General features: G+C 50.2%; 1 protein-coding gene and 1 long non-coding RNA gene across 4 annotated transcripts in view; one reads left to right on the forward strand and one right to left on the reverse strand.

Annotated features, from left to right (window-relative positions):
• The window catches only part of Grik4 (glutamate ionotropic receptor kainate type subunit 4), a 433,513-nt gene that overhangs the window by 335,407 nt on the left and 75,509 nt on the right, over nucleotides 1-22,597 (reverse strand). The gene's annotated exons all lie outside the window — the stretch shown is intronic.
• LOC143274127 (uncharacterized) lies at nucleotides 7,481-21,014 on the forward strand. Its single transcript, XR_013052555.1, has 3 exons — nucleotides 7,481-7,601; nucleotides 17,964-18,152; nucleotides 20,149-21,014. It is a non-coding gene; the product is annotated as an uncharacterized LOC143274127 (long non-coding RNA).

A 22,597-nucleotide genomic window follows, 5' to 3' on the forward strand; every position in this document is an offset into this window, starting at 1 on the left:
AAGCTTCACTTTCTGAAGCAAAGGAAATTCCTAACTCATGAAGAAGACAAAGAAAAGCAAAATATTCCAGTACGGTGCTTCTCAAACTGTGGGTCACAGACACCAAGACAGCAGATGATAGTCTGAGCCCGTTTTTCATTGTTTTGACAAGTATAGGACAGAAGCAGCGGACAGGAATGAGGATTTACTATGGCCCGAGGGTGCACAGTGTTCAGTCCATGGCTCCCTGACACTACCGCTTTGAGGTGGGAGGCAAAGCAGTCATACCATGAGGGGAGATTGGGCAGAGAGCTGGCCTCTTCACAGTGCCCAGAACCAGAGAGGAGGAACAAGCAGCGGCCAGGGCCAGGATGTATCCTTCCAACGCATGTCCCTGGTAATTCACTTCCTCCAGCCTTGTTCTCCATGGTTCTACCCTCTCCCAGAAGTCTATTCACATTCTTAATCCATCAGTGGATTAAACCATTGATTAGGTCACAGCCCTCATGATCTAATCATCTATGGGAACTCCCTCACAGACACATCCAAAAGTGTGCTTGACAAATCTCCTAGGTGCCTCTGGATCTAATTAAGTTGACAATCAAGATAAACCACTGCAATTATAATCAACCTTTTTCTTTAATGAAATAGGAAAGAATGAAAAATAAGAGAGATTCACCTCCCCTCCCCATCCCCATGCCCGCCCCCGCAACCAAAGAAATCAGGGTGACTGAAAGAATTTCCACATAAGAAGCAAGAAACACATAAAGTTGGCCAATGATATTTTGTGTCTGGAAGATTTGCTCTCAGGCTCTGGGGTCATGTCCTGGGGTCACAAGAACTGGCTCCAGGAGGCTTCTGATGGTCAGCGATGTGGCCACTTGGGCTGCAGAATCATGGGCAGAACTAAGTAAAGAGCAGAAATAAGAGGTGTGTGCGTCTGTAACTAGAGAAGGTTAAATGGTGCCAGACTCTAAATGGCAGGTCAGCAACCTCAGCCTCAGAACTGTGAACAAGGAAGTGGTTAAGTCAAGGACCTGGGGAGGAGCAGGGACTTCCTGAGCTATCAGGTGGGTCCGCAATACAGTTACATGTATCCTTACAATAGACACACAGAAGGGGAGGGGACAGCGTGACCACAAACGCCAAGGCTGGAGAGGTGGCCACAAGTCAACGATGGCCTAAAGCCACAAGAAGCTGGTCTGGGTGCAAAACTGCTTCTCACTGGAGCCTTTGCTGCGAGCGTGGCCCTGCTGAAGCCTTGATTTCAGATCTCTGTGCCCAGAGTGCTAAGAGAATTTCTGCTATTTTAAGCAGCTCAGTCCATGGTCATTTGTTACAGCAGCCACATGAAACTGATAGAATAACGACAAGGAAGAAAAGTCAAAAACGAGGAAAAGAGGTGTGCTCAGAGCACAAGGCATCCCGTTTGAGATGCACAGACTACAGAGGCCATCTGAGTTGAGCTTGGAAGTGTACTTACTGCTGAGTCATGGTCGACAAAGATGTAAAGGAGGACCCAGCAAGCGGTTCAGGACGTGGAGTTTGGAGTTAGCCTGCGCAGACAGGTATCATCACATTTTTGCCCCATTACAGACTGTGTGACCCGAGGCAGGTCACCCTCTCTCTAAGCCACCTGTCTTGAATGACCAGTGTGAGTGATGACAGCCGCTTACTCCCTAGGTGGCTGGGAGGGAGGGAGGAAGTCACCCCCTGGCCACACTGGCTGGCACGCTGCTGTCGCCTCCGTGAGCATCAGCCGCCCTGCGTGTGTTAGAGTTAGGAGTGATATGAATACGCATATGCCGAGACCAGCCCCAGCTACACCCCTACCGCTGTGAATACTTACAATGTCCCTCTGTCTTTCCACTCCCGCTGCAGAACCTGTGTAGACGGTAGGCTCCCTGTTGAGATGAGGCTGTGCCCTGCCCTCAGTTACACCAGACTGTATAAAACAGTGGATTCCCAGGCTGTGTCTTGCCCTCACAAACTCCATTTCCCAAGCAGCCTTTGCCTCCGTTAGCTCTGTAAACACAGTGGAAGAGAGATCCTGTACAAGCATATGAACACCACCACCACCCGTCCGCACCACCCAGGAGGCAGACCGGCAAATAACTTCAGGACTCCACCGAAGCCCTTTTAATGCTTTGTTGCCACTCAGTAACCTACGTATGTACATATAGATAGATTTACTGTGTGATGTGTAACGCGTGATCTGAGAGTTGACATTAGTGGTTAAAATGGGAAGCAAAGAGCCCGCGTGCCTCGGCCAGCTATCAAGGAAATCAGGGCGGCTTGGCAAATTGCTGCTATCAAAACTGACGTAGCTTGCGAAGTTATTGTTATTCCATAAATTCTGACATTGTGGAAAGACAAGAGCATGCTCACTTCTCTGTCTGATTTAGCATGCTCATGACACTTCTCATATGTCAGCACTGACTAAAACCATGAAATCATGGGCCCCCAGTTTAAAAGGGAAATAATGCTTCAAGGATTTGTCCAAGAGCTGTGGTTTGGATAAGGTCCCCCAAAAGGTTCCTGTGTTGGCAGGATAGCCCTGGCCTGTGGTTCCACCGGGAGGTGGTAAAACCTTGAAAGGGTGGGTCCCAGAGGAAGGTCTCCCAGTCACAGGGGCATGCCTTTGAAGGGGATCTTGAGACCCTGGCCACCTTTTCTTCCTCTTCATCAAGTCCCAGCCAAGACTTGAAGACAGTTTCTCTGCTATGCAAGCAGAGACAAACCTTTACTGCTGTATCAATTAGTCACGTTAGACATTTCGTTCCAGTAACAGAAAACTAAGTAAGAGCAAGCCTGTGCCACAAATGGCTGACCTAGAACTAGAATCTAGTCATGAAGCTCTGGATCTGAGGCAAAGGTGAGTGGATTCTACCCCCTCTTCCTCCCCACCCTCACCCCCGCCCCTCACCTGCTCTGTTGAAGTTATGACCACTACTCCACTTAGCTTCCTGACAGCCCAACCCTTACCCACTGCCCGGAAGTGTCTTGTGTGTACCCCATAGGAAACCCCTTAAATGCCATGCCCACTGACAATCAGGGAGGGGTATTCTGTGCTGGTGTCCTCTCTTTGCGGGGAACAATCTCGCCATATTCTATGATTACCTGTTCAAATGATTCCAATATTTCTTCCTGACAGCTCTAAGTGCCCAGTCCCCTGAGAGCCTGCAGAACACCATGAAATCAGCTGGTCACAGACAAGAAAATGGAGTACAGAAAAGGCTTAGCCTGAGGAGGGGAAGGCCCTTGGGATGACCCCCAACCTCCCAGACCCAGACCCAGACCTTCCTCCAGCAGCTTTCCTGTCCTTGCCGTGACCCAGAGTGACCATGTTCCTTTGCCGCCTGATAGAGGCTTCCCGAGAGAGGTTTGCATCCCAGCCAGAGAGCTCAGCCGACCTGCAGAAGCAGGACACAGGTAGGGAAAGCCTTGCTCTCAGTGCTGAACCACCCAGCCCTGAAGTTGCAGGCTTTGGAGTGGGTTAGACATGGGCTGGAAAGAGTATCATGGCTCTCTGGCTGTGTGATTATGGGGCAAGTGGCAACTCTCTGAGCCTGGGTGGGGGGGAACCATGACGTCTGCTTTAGTGCATTATTATGGGGATGGAACCAGGTCTAATGGTGAAAGACTCTGAACAATGTGTGATATGTCACATATGTCCCGTAAGCGGTAGTTGGTAGCAGCAGAGGCAGCAAGTGTTATAATGATACCATAGTCCCTGACACACAGGGAGAATGCCATAGATATTTATCAAAGAAATTAAACCAGAAATTTCCCGCAGGGCTGTGCACGTCTTCATTGAGAACTTGCCCCATCCACAAACTGTTAGTGTCTTAATCACCTTTCATTGACAGTTGTTATGAAGTACCTACTCGGCGCCAGAGACCGAGCGAGGCGCTGGAAACACGAGAAACGAACAAGGCACAAGCTGTTCTCAGTGCTAACAGACTCTTAATCTTAACCTTGTAGGAGGCCAAGAGACCATTTTGAGCCTTATTGAAGACCGTGCATTCTGCCTCAGAAAAGTAAAACATATCACTGTAAATACGTGCCCACACCTGGACTCAGAGATGAAAGTTCTGTGTTATCGTGGGATCTGGAAAGAACCAAGAGAGATGCATGAGAGGCTCTTAACATGGTGTTCGGCACACAGGAAATCTTTGATAAATGTGCATTGTCCATGACTCTAAAAAGCCATATCACACTGCCAGCCTCCTCCAGAAGCAAAGCTGGCAGAAGCTTCTACAACTCAGAGGGCAGCTGCCATACACTAAGTGGAGTTACAGCCCACAAGAAATGCCCTCACCCCAGCCTAGACAAGCTAGGTGTGGTCTGGAGGTAGACTCAGAGTAGGCAAGAGAAGCTGAGACCCTCCCACAATCCCTCATGCTCAATAATGGATGGTGTCCTGATATGGATCCCCGAGGCTCACCTGGGGGAACTTCCTGGTCTCTGGAACACACAGCACTCACACATTGGGCAATTAATTGCACATAAAGCAACCCTGACCAGTGGGATACCCTGATCTCAGCTGCCTTCCAGCCTCTCCACCATGCCCTGGTGGGATTGGCCCTGGCTACATTATAATTGCTTTAATTATTGTCTTCTGCCTTTCTATCGTTTCCTGACCTCCTTCACCTCTTGGCTACTCCATGAGGCTAGACAGCAGGGCTGCCTCGCAAACAACAATCTATCACTTATATTAGAATCCCCACCTCGGGTCTGCTTTTAGAGGCTCATGGTTAACACAGGATGCAGAATAGATGTACCAGGGCCCTTTCCCAAGCACAGCTGAGAGAACAGGGGTATGGTACAGAGGCAACCAACCAGGATATAGGCAGAGCCTGCTCATTGCCAGGAGCCAGGGACAGAAAAAGTGATTGACAACTTTGGGTTCCAGCCAAACTCCTGGGAGAAAACAGACTACATGGCATAAAGTGGCACAGAACATAATGTCTCCCAGTTCACAGATCCCCCAATCCGAAGTTGTGGCCAGCTGGCAATCTGGCTGAAAAGATTATCAGAACCAGTCCAATGTTTCAATGAGACAATGGGCAGGTTAGAGCAGAGAGTGCACCTCACCTGACCATGGGCTGCAAAGCCCTCCCCTTGGACCACTCAAGTGCCCCTCAGAGCTCAGGGGCTTCCTGCCCCAGCACCTGAAGCCTCCACACAGGGACCTAGCATTTCTGGGGTGGAAACACATAGGGTATTCTCCTCCATATGCCTTCTGATTCAGAGATCCGTACCAATCATTCCTGCACAGTCAAGGTAAATATAAACAATGTGTGCAAGTGCACACATGCCTGCACACATGCATGCACACACACCATGTACATGCTGCCCCGCACTCCTGGTCAGTTTTCTCTGTGCTATTTGGCTTGCAGATCACATTCACACATCAGCTCTACACAGATTAGTGGGTTGCATAATTTGGCGCTTTGTATCTCCACAAGCTCACCGACATCAGCTAACTACATGGACAGTGTCCTTTCCCTCAGCAGCAGGGCGTGGAATTCACAAGACCTGGGTTCTAGTTCTAGCTGAGAGCCATGTCTCTCTTGGACATGAGACAGAGAGGTGTGGACTGTGATGCCCTACAGGACAGAAAAAGACACAGAGTAGATGCTACTTACCCACGGTCAGCCGGTCAGTAAGCATATGACTGAGTTCAGGGATAACTGAAAGTCCCCCTCTCAGTCCCACTCCATACACACACTGACAGCATCTTCATTGTTTCCATAGTCCGAGCTCTCACAACAGGGACCAGCCCCAGTGACCCCCACACCTACTGACCCCCATCTCCCACCACTCACACACAGATTGCCTCTTACCAGAAAGGTGGTTGGCTGGAAATGATTTTTCTCATGCGAACACTCCAGTCCACATCACATGCAACCTCTCCTTTCTCCAATTTCCTTCTCTCTCTCAATGTGTTCCCTGCCCCGTACAGGACTCCACACCCTCACGGCTGGTGGAAGCTTGGAGCTCCTCTGTGCCTCGTTCTGTCCTAGAATGAGCAGGGACCTCCCTCTTCTTCTGTCAGACAAAGCCCCAAAGCCATCTACTGTCCACCAGAAGGCAGCTCCAAATTAATCAAGTCGTTAATGAGGGCTACATTTACAACTTCAATTGTCAAGTCTAATAATTCCCTTTAACTGAGATCTTTTGCCTTCATTAAAGTAATCAGTGCCTGTCCGGAAATGATCAGAAAAACAAGATTTCTACTTGTGGAATCCCACATGCTACACATTTCATCACAGGGAATCAGGCTCAGTCAATTTTTTCAGATATTGCCACCCCTTGACAAGACTAGTAAGCTTTTTCTTCCTTCAGAAGTCTTAATAAGACATAAAAAATAAACCCTTAGGCACTCAATCAGGAATTAATTAACTATTAACCATTATGTGCCCAATACTATGAGGACCCAGAAATACTTGATAAAACTCTTGCTGTCAGAGAGCCTAGCATAATCAGAAAAACCAACCTAACCCTGAGGCATGTACCAGCCCAGTAGATTTCTATGCTACAAATATGGTAAGAAGCCATTAATCCATTTAACAAAATGTCATTAGGACTCTATTAAAGTATACTGTGTATAGACATTACCCATTGTGTAGTTCACAGTTAGACAAGATGTACAGTATCCTGGTTAGGATTACTATTGCTGTGATGAAGCACCATGACCAAAAACAACTTGGGGAGGAAAGGGTTTATTTGGATTGCACTTCCACATTGAAGTTCACCACTGAAGACATTCAGGACAGGAACCTAAACAGGGCAGGAACCTGGAGGCAGGTGCTGACGCAGAGGCCATGGAGGAGTGCTGTTTACTGGCATGCTCCTAATGGTTTGTTCAGCCTGCTTTCTATAGAATCAAGGACCACCAGCCCTGGGATGGTTCCACCCACAGTGGGCTAGGCCCTCTGCCGTCAATCACTCATTAAGAAAATGCTTTACTGGCTTTTCTGCCTACAACCCGATCCTATGGAAACAAGGTTCCCTCCTCTCTGATGAGATAGCTTATGTCCAGCTGACATAAAACTAGCCAGCACCTGCAATACAAACATACTATCCAAGAGCCTACAGGAAGTAGGTTACAGGAGCAAGTGATATAGGACAAGATAGAATATGGCAAGCCAGTTAGGAGAAGAATGACGCGGGTTCCGTGGAAACAGAGCAGCAACAAGAATTACCAGAAAGTTCCCTTTGACAATAGGGTCCAAGTTACAATTTCTCAAGGAGGTAAGCTGGGTCACTCTACATCACTAGGAGACCCCTATGCTTCCTAAGCAAACCTAAGATTTACCTTGGAGAACGAGGAGCTGTTATATCTGTTCTAGGCTACATCCACCAGGCCTGAGTCAGAACGCGCAGTTCATCTACGTGCAAACCCAATTGAGAAATGCCTAAGAGGAGAAAGCACACTTTCAGTGTGCCTGGGTAGGTGCATCGAGATATGATTGTCCAAGAGAGAAGACCTGCCCCTGCCCTGAATGTGCGTGGGACCAGCCAAGAGGTTAATGTCCTGGCTGGAATGAAAAGGCGGGAAGGGAGGGAGCCTTGAAGCACAAGAATACTGCTTATCTGCTTCCGGGCAGCCTGAGGTGAGCGAGCAGCCTCCCCCTGTACATACTTTTCCCACCATGATGCTCTGACTCACCTCAGGTCCGAAGCAAAGGAACCAGCAGACTTTGGACTGAAACTGTGAGCTAAAATATTGTTTGAAATGGTTTCTTCAGGTGTTTGTCACTGGGGTGGAGAACTGACTCACAGCAAGGAGCATCCAGAGAAGGATGTCTATATAGCCTCTGACCTTGCTGAGCTCTCTGTCAAATGGGGTATAAGCCTGAAAGGAGACAGGAGACAAGACTTGGGAAATGGAGGGAAATCTACAGGTCCAGGACGTGCCTGGATCTGGGAGATTCACAAGACTGATCCCAAAGGTTATATAAGCAACAGAACTCTAGGGAGAAGGGTCTCACTAACCAGATGAGCAGACTGAAATTTGGGGGGGTGGGGCTCTGCGTATGGAGCTCTCATGAGCAGCCGCCCATGCCGAGGTAGGCTTTCCAGTGATGGAGTCATCTTGGAGTCAGCCATGCCCCATAAGCAATCCCAATTAGCTCAAGGCTTCACGGGGGTAGACTGATGTGTAGCTGTTTATTTGCTCTGTCTTCGGTGCCCTATCTGGAGTGAAGAGCCCCCAGGAAAAAAGTCACACAGTGTGGGGGAGGCAGGCAAACTCCAGCAACAAGGACAGCAGATCAGTGCCTGGCCCACACAGTAGGTGCCTGACCCAGGCAGGGTGATAGGCCACACGGAAACATGTCAGAGCCCATGCTGCCTCAGCTGAATCCCTAGGATAGGTTGGATGTGGGCATGCTGGCTGAGACCCCAAGCTGACTGTGGTGGTTTAAATGAGAATGGCACCCACAGGCTCATACATTTGAAAGTTTGGTCTCCAGTTAATGGAACTGCTTAGGAAGAACCAGGGGGGCGTGGCCTTGTTGGAGGAGGTGTGTCACTGGGGATGGGCTTTGGAGTTTCAAAAGCCCACACCAGGCCCACTTGTGTTCTCTCTGCTTCTGCCTCCAACTTGTGGGTCAGAGGCAAGCTCTCAGCTGTTGCTCCAGCACCATGCCTGCCCCCGTGCTTCCAGCCACAAGGGTCAAGGACTAACCCCTGAAACTGGAAGCAAGCTCCCAGCCAAATGCTTTCTAAGTTGCCTTGGCCATAGTGTTTCTTCACAGCCATAGAGCAATAACTAAGACACTGATAACGGTAATAGTAACAGCCCCTCGGATCCAGTGGCTGCTCCCTCTCAGAGCTAGAGGCTCCATGCTTCCCTCAGAGAGTGCCTCTTCTAGCCTTTCTGGATCACTAGGGAGAAGGCAAATGGAGAAGGGAGAGGAATGGTAAGTCCCCAGAAAAGATTCATGCAGTCCTAGGAGGCCACGGCAGCCAGAGGTCGCAGGCCACTGCTGGCCACTTTCCTCCCTACACTATCAGAACTATCATCTGTGTGTGCAGGGGGGGGTGGGGGGTCTATGCATGTGAGTATATGGGTGTGTGCACCTACACGCATGCAGAGGCCAGAGGAGGATGTCAGGCCATCTTCTCTCCTTCTCTACCTTTCCGCCTTGAGACACGATCTCTCAGTGAACTGGAAGCTCACCTTTTCAGCTAGGCTGCCTGGCTGCCCAGGAAGCTCCCAGTATCCTCGTCTCTGCCCCCTCCCAGTTCTGGGGTTACAGGTATGCACAGGCATGCTCAGTGTATTTTTTTTACATGGATGCTGAGGTCCTAACTCAGGTTCTCATGCTTGGGTAGCGAGCTCTCTTACTCACTGAGCCACCTCCCCAGCCCATAACCATCACCTTCTGAGTGCTTCTCATGGTCTGTGCTAGGAACTGCACTTGGTGTCTACACACATATTGCTTCTAATCACATCTGAGCGTGTGCACACAGGGTGTGAGTGATCCTGACAATGATGTAACACACCGGATGCTATCCCTGCATGATGCATGCAGCTCTGAAGGCCTAACTGGGATTGAAATCTGACCACAGTCTGTTCTGCCACACTTTGGAACTCTTGGTGTGAAGTCCTTTGCAGCAACCTGAACACCTGAGTCCCAGAAGCCACTAAGTAGCAAGTACCCATGGCCCCTAAGTCCCAGTACCCCAATCTAGGTGCTGAGGAGCACCAGATGTGAGCGAACCACTCCCGGCTCTACTTCAAGCTGTCGGCAAATCGGTCTGTTCCATTCCTGGCCCCAGTTTCAACCGAGAATGATCAGACTTGGACCTGATGCTCTTTTCAGATTCTTCCTGCTGTGACATGATGTGACCTTGAGGTTCTAGCCTAAATGATCTAAGTGAACATGGACATGAAACTAGAACCAGCTGGGCAAGCGTCCCAGCACGAGTGTACTTGGCTTGGCCCCGGCCTACAACACCAAACACAGCTTACCTCAAGGATACCCAGGGCCGAGAGAAGACTTGACCAAAGACAAATCCTGGGCCTATCTCCAGAGTCCCTGGAAGCCCGCAGTCCTGTAGCATGCCTGTCTCCCCCATCCTTCCTTCCTTCCACTCCCTCCTACCCCAGTCATTGATGGAGACCCATAATCACAGACCACAGGGAGTATGCCACAATATCCTCCAGGCATGGTGGTCCTGGATGACCATGCCCTGCCCCGCCCCCGAATCCTGATTCTTCTGCACATCCTATATGACTCCACTGCCCTTCACCATCTTCCAGCTAGCACAGATAGGTGAGGACAAGCGTGGTCCTCAGCAGGAACAACAATGCCAGCAAACTCTTCCTCCACCGTTGTCTTCTGCCACACACTCACACACATACAGCGGCACCGCCTCTTCCTTGGCTTAAGGGGCTGGCAAACAGGCGCCCGCACACAAGAACAAACAATCTCATCTCCAAGTGAGTGTATTTTGTCTTCATTATGCCACAGTGAAGGTGTTAATATACAACTTACAACATATTAATCACCCCTCTAACTTCCAAATGCTAAATGCATCATTAACATTCATGTTTTCTTCAATTACTGGGCTGTTCTGGGGGAGGGGAGCAGGTTGGTTCCTCGCTCTATCCATCTCCTTTGGAAGACTCCAGAATCACAAAGGGCAGCCTGGGCCCCCACCACTACTATCCAAGTGGAAATTCCTGCTAGGGCACTCAGTGCTGATGCCTGGCTCTAGCGAGGTCATCAAAACACAACTGGAGGGCAAGGGTAAGAGGGAGAGAGAGAGAGAGAGAGAGAGAGAGAGAGAGAGAGAGAGAGAGAGAGAGAGAGAGAGAGAGAGAGAGAGAGAAAAGAGGGGCAGATCTAAGGAGGTATAGCATTCACACTAACCAATGAGTCTATCACCTTCTCTGTGAAGAGACCGTCCGTGATCGAGGAGGGTAAGCAGCTTGCTCCAAATCACACAGTTGTTGAGTGGGGGTGGGAAAGATGGGGAAACTGAGCAAAGAAGAGAGGCAGACAGTAGAATGCTAAAGTAGGAGCAATAACAATGAGAAGCATGGAGAGAGACGGGGCAAGGACAGGTCCACGATGGGTCGGGTCGGCAAGATGAAAAGATCGGAATCCTGCTTAAGCTCCAAGCTACCTTGAACTTCACCTCAAACCAAGATCTCCGAGCAGGGGAGCCCAGGCAGGGGATAAAGAGGACTGGCTGAAGGGAACAGGAGGGGCAGAGAGCACTCCAGGGTTGGCCCTCTACCCCAGGCCTCTAAATGCAGCCAGACTAAATCCGACACATAATTAAAATGTCATTACCTCACAATTGTGCCATCCGAACTTCACTAGGAATTTGTCACAGGCGCTTGTGGCTACAAAATCAATCTGCTATTGTACTCCAACAAATCAGATTCAATAATCTCCCTGCCAGTGGGTTGCAGAGTGGCTCGGAATGGGAGAGGAAGGAGAAGAAGAGGCTCCTGCTGGCAGGTCACTTCCTGGGCCACAGGCTGCCAGCCAGCCAGGCCCTCCAACCTTGGGATGAGAGCATCCAAGGTCAGCACAGACTGTGGCTTCCAGGGGCTTAAGGCAAGGGACTCAGGGCAGGACCAGTGGCAGCAGGGGAAGCTTCTGTGTGTACCTCCTGGGTCTTGGGAGACACAGGCCTTGATGGCTATGAGGACCACAGGCAAAAACCCACCAGGTGGATCACCATTGGTGCAGGACTTTCTGGGGCTCTCCTGACTTAGGAGAGTTATAACTTCACCACGAGGAAGAAGTCTTAGGGTCTTAGTGAGGGTCACGACCAAGGTCACGTCTCAGTAGAAAGGGCAGAGACTAGTGTGTGACTTAGGACAGTATTTATCCTGGAAAACACACACACACACACACACACACACACACACACACACACACACACACACACACACACACACACAGAGGGCCTAGAGTCTACAGGCTCCCAGAAGTGTGCCAGGAAGAGCTGGCCTTGATGTTCTGTCATATGCCCCCCTTAGCCTGGTGGCTTTGAGCCCTAACTAGCCTTCCCTTACTCTGCCCCCCAGCTGTCTCCTTTGCGGGGCTGGCAGCATGTGGTAGTGGTTTCTTCTTGGGCTCCCCCATCCTGTTTTTTCATTCCTCTGACCTTGCACATCCATTCCAGATGAAGCTCCTACAATTCCACTTTGACCTTGACCCTCCATTCTCCAAAACCTCCTACAGCTGCCTCTGAGCCCCAGCCCCGCCCCCAACACTTGGAGGAAAATGCACCCCTGGAAGCCTCTGTTGCCACCTCTCTGGGAAGCAGACACTTCTATCCTCACTGACATACTGTCACCCCTCTCAGCACCTGCCATCTGCCCCCACCTCTTCCGTCCCCTGACTGTGCGTGTACTTGGTTGTGTTCTTTCTCTAGCTCTCTGGTTATTCATCAGTCGGCTTCTTGGTTCCTTCCCTAGCCTGGTCCATAAATGCCCATGTTGCCCAGCTCTCTTCCTGTCACATGCCTTCTGCTCTTCTGACAGGACTGTGACTGTCGTCATCTGAGCCTACAGTCTTGGCTGCTTCTCTGCCCAACTGAGCCTCACATCTCATGCCCACACTCTTCTGGGTTCTAGATCCCATCAATTACCTTTTCCCACCCAAATCCTGTTGCTGAACCAGTCATATTGCCCCTTGCCTCTGTCTTGCCCGCTCACAGCCATACTCTCCTGTACACTGCTGTCTCAACATCTATGAGGTACAGACAAAATCCCTTTATCCTGTGTCTTCTAGGACACTACATGCCTGGCCCTTGACTCCTTCCCGCCCTGGCCTAACTCTTTCTGGGACCCTCCCCGGACCCTTTGACCACTGCCGCTCCAAGCACCTAGAAACAGGTCCTCATCTCCCGTCACCCATGCCATCCCTCATCAGCACACACTGTGGCTGCCCTGGTGCCCCATGCCTTCTGCCATGCGCACCTAGACAGCACCTGGCTCCATGAAGAGCTAGCCGTCCTGTGAACTCTTCCCAGCTACCTGTCAATCTTCACCCCACATCTGGGGGTTGGTTTACCTCCTCTTTGCGGGGTGGGGGGTGAGGGGTGAGGCAATGAGTCTTCATCCTAAAGTCCCCAGTGCCTAGCTTGATACCTGACCTTTAGTAGATGCTCATTAAACCAGGAGGGTGTGGAAGCAGAAAGGGTCGGAAGACATGACTATGTCCTGGGCTGCAGGAAACCAAGCCTTTCCCCTCAGGCCCAGCTACCTTCTCGGTCACTGTCTGGCAGAGACCTTGTCCTTTCACAAATGTTTACAGTGGTATGTAAATAACTTGCCCAGGATGATGTATATGGCCTTTCTGCCCTGGGCCCGCCATGGTCCATGCCAAGTGTGCTGTCAGCGTGGCTGCTCAAGTGAGACACTGAGGAATGTGGTCTGCGTGGAAGGGTGTGTGAGGGTATACCATAAACCATCGTACGCAGACAAATCTGGGCCCCATGCCATGAAAAATGTGAATCTGTCCTTGACTTCAGTGGCAAATGAGGCGTGAAAACGTATCAAAATGTGATATTCAATATATGGATGTATTTAATATTTTATGAGACTGGAAATCAGTTACCGAAGGTTTGAAGGATAAATCAAGCGCCAAGCAGAAGAACCTTCAAGCATCTGCCCTGATGTGCGCCCTTCCCCAGGAGGGGAGGAAAGAGGAGGAGCTCCGACAGGAACCCAGCCCTGGAGACTCCAGGGGAACAAAGCAACCCCCAGACCCATGCTTTAGCTCTTACTGCCTTGTCTGGCTACAGTTTCGTTCATCCTGTGAAATCCTGCTACCTCCCTCCAAGCACACTCTGTCAGCCGTTCTCAACCTTTCCTAATGCCGCGACCCTTTAAGACAGTCCCTCATGTTGTGGTGACTTCCAACCATAACCTTATTTCCTCGCTACTTCATAACTGTAATTTTGCTACAGTTACAAATCATAACGTAAATACGTGATATGCAGGGTATCTGATGTGCGACCCCTGTGAAAGGGTCGTTTGACTCCCAAAAGGGGTCATGACCCACAGGTTGAGAACTGTGGCTCTAGGCAGTTTTCTTACTTAAGACCACCCCCTTCCTCACCGAGGCCCACGGAGCGTAGGCCTCCAGTTGTTCTGGGCCATTCTGTGCTCGGTGAGCCTTGGTGTTCCACACACAAAAGAGTAGCCTTTTCACACCGCCCCCCCCCCCACCGTGCTGAGTTTGGAGGATGAAGACTAGCGCCTCTCCCTTACCTCAGCATTCCCCAGAGCTAGGAAACTGAGAGAAGAACCTCTTGCACCACTGAGGGCTGAGACTGACGGGGAGTGTGGGTTGTGGCTCTCTAGGAAGGTGAGCCTGTGAAGGCCTTGGGTTCCAAGCCAGCACTGAAACATTTAAAAAGAGCCCCGGGTGGCAGGCTACAGTGGAGAACTCGACAGGCCCAACACTAAGCTAGAGACTTTGTGGTTTGCACGTTTTTTTTCTCTCGGGCGCCCTCAAAGACACTCTGGACGCTGAGCACTCTGTACTTATTTAATACTTGAAGGAAATGAGCCTCAGACGGGTTTTGTCACAGGACCTAATTCTGTTCTGTGTAGCCTGGGAGCGGGAGACCTGTTCCCACCTCAGCAGTGATCTTCCCAGTGTGGTCATAAATGAGTGTCGATTCCCTACCTCCTTCAGTATTCAGCACAAGGTCAGCAGCTCTCACCAACAAATAGAATGCTCCCCTACTCCTCCAGGGCGCCCCACACTTGACTGGTCATTGCCGTCACTTGGGTATGTTTTATAAGTCCATCTTCAGGGTCCCACTCCTGGACACTATAATTAAGTCTGGAGCAAGATCTGGCCAAACATGTTGGTTTTTGTTTTGTTTGCTTATCTCTCTCTGTGTAGCCCTGACTATCCCAGAACTTGCTCTACAGACTTGTATTTATTATTAACACTCTCACTCATTCTGATAACACAATCCTAGCATCACTCACCAAGGTTGCACTCTAACTTCTCACCTGGGTTCGTTGGTTGTTTGAAACAGGGCCTGGCTGTGTGGCTCAGGCTATCTTTCAAGCCTCAAACCTCCAGCCTCCACCTCCTGAGAGCTGGGATTACAGGCATGCGCCACCGCACAGACTTGATCCTGATTGCATTTTCTCTAGCTCTGGATTACAGGCTAATGGACATCCATGGTCCATGGTCCCTCTCTGGGAGAGGGGCTCTTTCTGCTGATCACCCCCTCCCATATTTTTCTTTTTCCTATGAAATTCTCTCACACTGGGCACAGTGGTGCTTGCCCATAATCACAGCACCTAGGAGGTAGAGGAAGAAGTTCAAGATTATCCCTGGCTATATAGGGAATTTGAAGTCAACCTGAACTACATGAGACCCTGTCAGAAAGAAAGGGAAGGGAGGAAGAGAGGGAGGGAGGGAAGAAAGGAGGGAGGGAGGGAGGAAGAGAGAGGGAGGCAGGGAGGGAGGGAGGGAAAGAAAAGGGAAAAAGGAAGGAGAGAGGGAGGGAAGAAAGGAAGAAAGGAGGGAGAGAAAGGAGGAAGAGAGTGAAGGTAGAAAGAAATCAATTGTCCTAAGTTCTCTGTCTTTAGACCACAGTTCCCCCTGCTTGAAGTGACTGTCACCACCCCCGTCTTATTATGAGTCCCCAAGTCTGCACACAAGTCCTGTGTGGACCAAAAGCTGCCCGTTCAGCCCCCCTCCCCCCCCCACCCCGTAACCCCCTTAACACCCAGCTTGCCTCTCCTGCCCCAGGCGGATGGTGCTGCCTTGAGTTTCACCTCTTGTGTGTTCTGGGGCAGCAGCAGCAAGCCAGGCCCCTACCCTCCACACCGCTGACCCTGGGGCCCAATTCTATAGGACCGTCCTAGCGCCTAGAGCGCTCAGCAGCATGCCTGGCCTTTCCTTAAATGCCAGCAGAAGCACCTCCAACTGTGTCAGTGAAGACATGTCTTCAGGGGCTGGGGAGAGGGCTCAGTCAGTAAGTGCTGGTCGTGCAGGCAGGAGGGCCTGAATTTGATCCCCAGAAGCCCTGGTAATTAAAAAAAAGTCAGGCCTGGTAGCAAGGTTTGTAATCACTTGCTTGGGAAGTAGAGCCAATTGGATCCCTGACCGCCTAGCCTAGCCAGCTTAGCAAGCTCACCCGGGGAGGCTCTCTCAGAAAACAAGGTGGACAACACCTGAGGAATGACACTTGAGGTTGACTTGTGTCATGTACGTACACACACACACACACACACACACACACACACACACACACACGGGGGAGGGGGAGGACCTTCAGCTCTTGCTAACATGCCCTGGAGGGTGACTCCTGCCCAACTGGAGACCAAGGAGCCGATCTGTCAAAAGGCAATGGGCACATCTTTGAACTCACACTCAGTGTTCCACCATCAGCTCGAGTTCCTTTATCTTAGTGACAAGGTCAATGTCATGAGACGTAAATGAAATGGAATTAAATAAACCAGTCTCGGTGAACATGGCTCAGACAAATTGAAGAGGTCTTTAGAAGGAGAGCTGAAAGAAAGCCCCAAGGCAGCTGTATGCAGGTAAACGAGACCTCGAAAACTAAAGCAACTAAATTAAATAAAAAGCCTGGATGTACAGTGTTTACTGATTTCCATGGTGTGAAGACCCCAAAATGGTCAATTACAAGCACGCACGCAGCCTGATGTCACTGTACCCAGAATTGAGGAGAGGTGGACAGAACTGTGCTCTGAGACGGTCAGAAAATAAGCAGGACCTACCAGGAGTGGGGCAGTGGGACAGTGGGTCTGTGGCACAGCTGGAAACGCCTGCCCTGTCTACAGGCATTCAGTCATTTCCAAGCAAAACAAAAAGCATTTCTGCAGGGCGCACATCTACCAGCGGCTCTCACCCTATCTGACAGTGACCCCAGCCCTGCTGATTCCCCGTGGGAAAAACCAGACCCAGCCTTCCAGCCCCGCCTTGTCTATTTTCAGGCCTCAGTTGTAAGAGCCAGCATTAACCACAGTGGATATAGTCACGTGTCAGTAAGACACTAACAATGAGGTGGTTGGTTAGGAAACACAATGGCACTGCTATGTCACCATGCCTTCAGCCAGGACTAGGGGGGCTCTGGGCTGGGTAGTCCTAGGTTCACCGCCTTCTCTGTCAACCGCAAAGTTTGCTCACTCTCTCTCCCACCAGTGTGTGTGTGTGTGTGTGTGTGTGTGTGTGTGTGTTGCATGCATTTGAGTATTCTAGTGCATGCACCGTGTCAACCATGTGGACGCCAGAGGAGGGCATCCCATGTCTTCCTCTATTGCTGTCTGCCTCATTGTTTCTTTGGCTCCAGGCAGGGTGTCTCACTAAACCGGAAGCCCACTCTTTTGGCCAGACTGACTGGATCCTGAGCTCTCAGCATCTGCCTGTCTCTATCCTACAACACTGGGGTTGTGCACACACAGCCATGCCTGGCTTTTCATGAAGATCCTGGGGATTTGAACTCAGGGCCTCATGCTTGAGCAAGCTCTCTTGCCCACACGGCATCTCCCCAGCCCCTTTCTCTTTTACTTCCCTGAGCTGGTTTGCACATCTGCAAAACGGGTGTGTAAACCAATGCCCAACCCAAAAGGGCCACAATGAGACTGCCTATGGGAAAACCTCTGAGATGCTAAGCCAGCATCTCCCTCGTCAAGTGGTCCCCATACTGCCCACCATCCATTGCCATACAGGACCCAGTGCATCCTGAACCGGATGCTGGCTGGCCTGGGAGAAGCCACTGGTACGAATCAAGTCCGGTAGGTTATGTTTATTGACTGACAGACACTGGCCCAGGCAGTAAAAACAATGGCTTCTTAGCCTGGCCTCACTTCTAGTCCCGACCACCATGCTTCCTGACCAGGAAGACAATGTGACCAGCCACCCCATGCTCCTGCCAGCCATGCCTTTCCTGGGAGGACAATATCCTCTTGAACTAAAAACCAAAATTACCCTTCCTTCTTTCCTTAGGTTGCTTCTCGGCATGTATTTGGTCACAACAATAGGAAAAGCAATTAACACACCAACCAGCATTGCAGAAGGAACAGATGGATGAAGTAGTAACTAAATGGAGGGAAAGCCAGGCCATGAAGGTTCCTTCTCAATCCTCCAAGTCCCCTGTTCAAAGAGAAGGGCAAGTCCCAAGCCACGTGGTACCAGGTAACAAACCAGTCCGCACCCACCCACCCCTGCCACAGCTTTTTGGTGTGAGATGCCATTCTTTTCCTGTCTCATTAAGGTAGCCAAGAAACACATACATAGTCAGGCCTTCACTGTGCTAGCCTGTGGTTCTGAGCCCAACTCAGCCATGTTTAACTTCCTATGCCCCCTGTCCCGCCCCCCCCCCCCCCACACACACACAGATTGAGTCTGTTTATTCCTTATTTATTTTGCTCATCATCTCAGTCACCTTATTTCTGGGAGTAAGTCCAACTTTAAACACATAAACATAAACATACACACACACACACACACACACACACACACACACACACACACACACAAGCACGTGCACACACAAACAAAGCTACAATCAAGAGTCAGGCTGCCTGCAAATGACTTGCAAACGGAGGCGAATTCCCCTCCTTGTCACTGTCCCCTTCCCTTGGAACATGGAGGTTTTGTCTTTAAACAAGAAGTCACTCGCCCCATCTGGACTCACTTTCTTTTTGTCTAAATTGAGGGGGCTGGACTGGGTCTCAAGAGCTCTCAGATTTGTAAGGGTCGCTGACCTCTTTGAAGCTAAGAAGCAAGGCACAGCCTCCTTCATTTCACTGTCTAGACAGCACTCTGCCTGCTACTTGGAAGCGTCTGAGAGCCCAGAGTCCTTGGAGTCCCTGGGGTGGGGGCAGCCCCGAAACCTTGGCTCCCCGCTACTGGATGGGGTCTGTATTCTGCAGCTCTGAACCCAGGCGCCAAGCCAGGGCTGGCACCTCTGATCGGGGAGTGGAGAGAAGCAGGTGGCCCTGGGACTGGGAAACCCCACTTGCCCTGGGTTCGCCTGAGGCATTCCTTCTAGAAGACTGCCACACAGGCAACAAAGCTGAAGGTAACATTTGTTTAATTTGGAGGAAAAAGAAAAAAAAAAAAAAAAAAAAAAAAAAAAAAAAGCTTTAAGACTGAATAGGAGAAAAAAAAAAAAAACCCTCATAAAGCCCTTTTACGTTTTTTACTTCTTGATGTAATGGGACTGTAAAGGCTGACAGTGCAGCCAGAGTCAGCCGGGTTGAAAGGCTGACTTTGCGGGGTTGGGGGGACAAACCACAGTTCCCGCTGGGGAGTTGGAGCAAAGTACAGGGCTTATTTATCTAAGGATAAAGGACACGGGCTCCAGGGCCTCCACAGTGAGGGCCTCATTTCTCCCACTCACATCTGAACCAGAGTTGCCAGTACTACCCACCCACCCACCCCCGCCGTTCCAGCAGAGGTCTCTACCCCTCCACAGAGGTCAGAGGGCAAGGTCACTTCTGGAACACATCACCTGAGTCAGGCCCTGCTCAAGACCACAGTGATGAGGACCTAAACCCAGCTGATAAATAACAGCCCCCCCCCCCCCCCCCCCGTCCTTTGGGTCCTGGGCCCCTGGCCAAGGTTGCAAAGTACTGTGTCCAGCCTGCTTCAAGGGTACATCACCTAAGGGAGTACAAGGGGAATGGGGGGGGGGGGAGGTCAGAGGTTCCAGATGTCTAGATCACCTATCACTCTTTGCTCTTCTTGTGGGAAGGGAGGATCCAGAGCCACCTAGATTCTAGGCCAGAGGGCCCACCCACAACCCAAGAAAACCCAGAGCAGGTATCCTGGATCAGGCTGACCCCAAACCCTGTTTCCAAGAGTAACTGCTTTAAATATCTATTACTTGGGCTTTAGTAGCATAAGGAGAGGGTGAGGGCTGGGAATATGGAACCTGAGCTAGAACCAGCAAGCTGGTCAGCCTCCATCACTGGCCTGGGCTTCCATACAACTATAAAGGCCTACAGCTCTTTGGTAAGCATTCCCTAGGTTGTTGAAGAACCATAGTAGGTTTAAGCAGAGAATCTAGAGCACTGTGGTCATGGAAAAGGGTCTCCTGTCCAAGCTGGCCCTCCTTAATCCCTGAGGCTATCCTTGAAGCAGGCAGGGCCCTTCCCCACCACCAACTCCACACATCATCTCTCAGGCACCTGAAGCAGCTGGTCCTGGACAATAAGAATCATCAAAGATAATGGCTGGTGATGAGAACCTGGAGAGATTGCCAAAGGATGGTCTGATAATTTTTTTTCTGTTCTCTGCCTGTTATAAAACAAACAAAAAGCAAAAAATTCAAACCACTTGAGACAGCTATCTGGACCAGGCTTAGTGACTTCCTGTGCAGATAGAAGATATGCCAGCCCTTGGTTTACAGAATAAAGTCTTCCAACATAGGTACTCTCCTGTGGTATGGAGCTTCTGAGTCCTCCTCCCACCAGCAGAAGCCTATCATCCCATCATTGGATCTGGGCATGGCATTTCCTTTGACCCCCTCAGACATTCACAGACATGAAATAGAGGATAGATGTAAGTCTGCATTATGGTAATGGTTTTTCAAAGATGAGAAGACTTTTTTCAGAACAGTCGCTAGTAATGTGCCCATGCTCCTGAAATAACCCTCACCAAAGCTCCTGTAAGCAACTGCAACTCCAATTCCAGAGTATTTGACACTCTCTTCTCTCTTCATAGGCACCAGACACAGACAAGGTATATATATGTATGTGTGCCACACACATATGCAGGCAAAACAGCATGGATATAAAAATAAATCAGTCTTAAAAAAAAATCACAGGGTCATAGTTTTTAAAAAGTCATAAAACAGCAGGTGGTGGCGGCACGTGCCTTTAATCCCAGTACTCGGGAGGCAGAGGCAGGCAGATCTCTGTGAGTTCAAAGCCAGCCTGGTCTACAGAGTGAGTTCCAGGACAGCCAAGGCTGTTTACACAGAGAAACCTTGTCTCAAAACAACAAAAACAAACAAATAAACAAAAAGACGTAAAACTAGAAGGGGAATGAGCCAGGAGAGGGGGGAGGTCCGTGGGAGTGGGAGGAGGACAAGGGAGGGTAAAGGGGGGGGGCATGACCAAAATATGTTATATACACTTAATGAGAATATTAATTTAATAAAACGATGCCGGCCTTCTTTTTGAGCTATGAAGATCTCCCACCACGAAAGAACGAGACAGAGCTTAGCCGTCAGAAGCACATTCATGAGGAACAAGGAACAACCATATGTAATATGAGATGTGCAGAAGGTAAGGACCAAGCTGCAGCCAGCCTCCTGGAAGATGGCAGGCCCTTACCCAGCTGAAACCACATGAGGTCATCCCAAGGTAGCCATCCCCAGCCAATCCAGTCTAGACCACCAGAGCCATTTAGCTAACTCTGGGCCGTAAAAAACAGTCAAGTGTGTTTTTACACCACCAAGTTCCTCGGTGGTTTGCTATGCAGCAGAAACTGACGACTACATTCTCTTCATCATTAATCATTAAGGCAAATAACTGGTTGCATCCTCCAAGTTTGAGTAGACCAAGCAGGTCTCTAAGGTGTCCCCAGGGCTGCCGAGGAAAGACCTGCCTCAGCATCAGAAGGCTGGGTTCAAAAGGCTCTTCTGCTACCTGTGAGCTGTGAGACCTTAGACAAAGTATTTATCAACTCTCAGACACGCCGCTCCATTGGGCAAGGTGGCCATGTCGCCGTGAGGACACCAGGATGAAGACAGGAAGATTCAATAACAGCAGATGCTCAATAAATGTTCTTTTTTAATCAGCCGGACTAGATGGTCAAGGTGGTAAGGTGTTTCCCAGCCTGACTCCGATAAAGCGGCAAGTACAGAAAGGGTCCGGGGGAGCCTTCCTTCTGTCTCCAGACCGTTCCAACTGCTAGGCCAGCGCAGGAGAGAAAGTGTCCCTGAGACATCAACTTGGTTGGGTCACTGAGGCACTTAGCTTTTAATCTCTCAAAGGAGAGAGACATTTCTTCCCTGCACTCACCACATCAGCAACTCTGTAAGTAAAACGTAGGAAAAAACAGTCTTTATTCATTCCATCAAGCGGTAATTAGGGCTCGAACAGGAGTCTCCGTTGGCAGGCATTCCAGCTCCTCAAAGCTGAGCAGTGTTCTAATTGGGCTGCAGCCTGGCTAAGGGGCTCGTTCCGGCACTGGTTCCCTTTCCTCCCTCACACCTTTCGAGAAAAAAAATAATAATAATAATAAACCTCGAAGACTTCACTGTATTGGGAAATTAGACAAAGTGAGAAGCACAACAAATAAGCAGAAAACGCTCGCAGCCACAACCTGGGGGACCCCCGCAGATGCCTTAATGTAAACACGCTGGCATCAGCCGCCGAGGAAGGCTGGGAAGCAATTTGATTTTTGTTGTTTAAAAAGGAGCAGCAAAGACACTGCCTTATATTATACTGAGACTCAGCTGCCTCCTGCTACTGCTGGAGGAGAGAGGGGACCAGGGACAGCGCAGGGCAGGCGGCACCTGTTAGCAAGAGCAGCCAAGAAAGGGAAAGGCAGAGGACGACGACGACCGGCAAGCGTGGAGCTGAGACACCACTCATTCATTCACTCACTCGCTCGCTCACTCATTC

The sequence above is a fragment of the Peromyscus maniculatus genome, chromosome 7 (genome assembly GCF_049852395.1).
Source record: "Peromyscus maniculatus bairdii isolate BWxNUB_F1_BW_parent chromosome 7, HU_Pman_BW_mat_3.1, whole genome shotgun sequence".
NCBI classification, from domain to species: domain Eukaryota; kingdom Metazoa; phylum Chordata; class Mammalia; order Rodentia; family Cricetidae; genus Peromyscus; species Peromyscus maniculatus.